Source organism: Vombatus ursinus, unplaced genomic scaffold (assembly GCF_900497805.2).
Source record: "Vombatus ursinus unplaced genomic scaffold, bare-nosed wombat genome assembly UNPS02015074.1, whole genome shotgun sequence".
Taxonomy (NCBI): domain Eukaryota; kingdom Metazoa; phylum Chordata; class Mammalia; order Diprotodontia; family Vombatidae; genus Vombatus; species Vombatus ursinus.
In genome coordinates, this window is record NW_020954852.1 from 177 (window position 1) to 701 (window position 525).

The window sequence follows — 525 nt, forward strand, 5'->3', positions numbered from 1 at the left end:
ATTAATATGTGTGACTCTAGGCAAGTAACATAATGTGGTTAAGTATTTCATCATCTATAAAATGATCTCGAGAAGGATATGGCAAACCACTCTAATATCTCTGCTAAGAAAACTCCAGATGAGATCATAAAGAGTCAAACATGACTGAAAATGATTTAACAACGACAACATGTTAGTATTTTGGAACTTTTTTTATGGGGCTCTTGATATTTTGGATTACTTCCCCTTAAAACTGCCTTTAAGCATTTATTAATTGAGGAATTTTCTTATAAATTTGTTGTTTCAAAGCTTTTTTATCTTGTCTGCTCATGAATTCTGACAGGTAATTTCTTACAATTTCTTCTAATTTGCTGACGATGTTACCCTTTATGTTTAAATTGTGAAATTGTGTAATTATACAATTGTGTAGCCATCTTAGGGAAGAGGGAAGAAAAAAATCCGATAATTTTCCTGCATATTTAAAAGGAATAGCAAGGTGTGCCTAGTGAATTTGCAGTTTTATGTACAATCGTCTTTTTTAGTGTA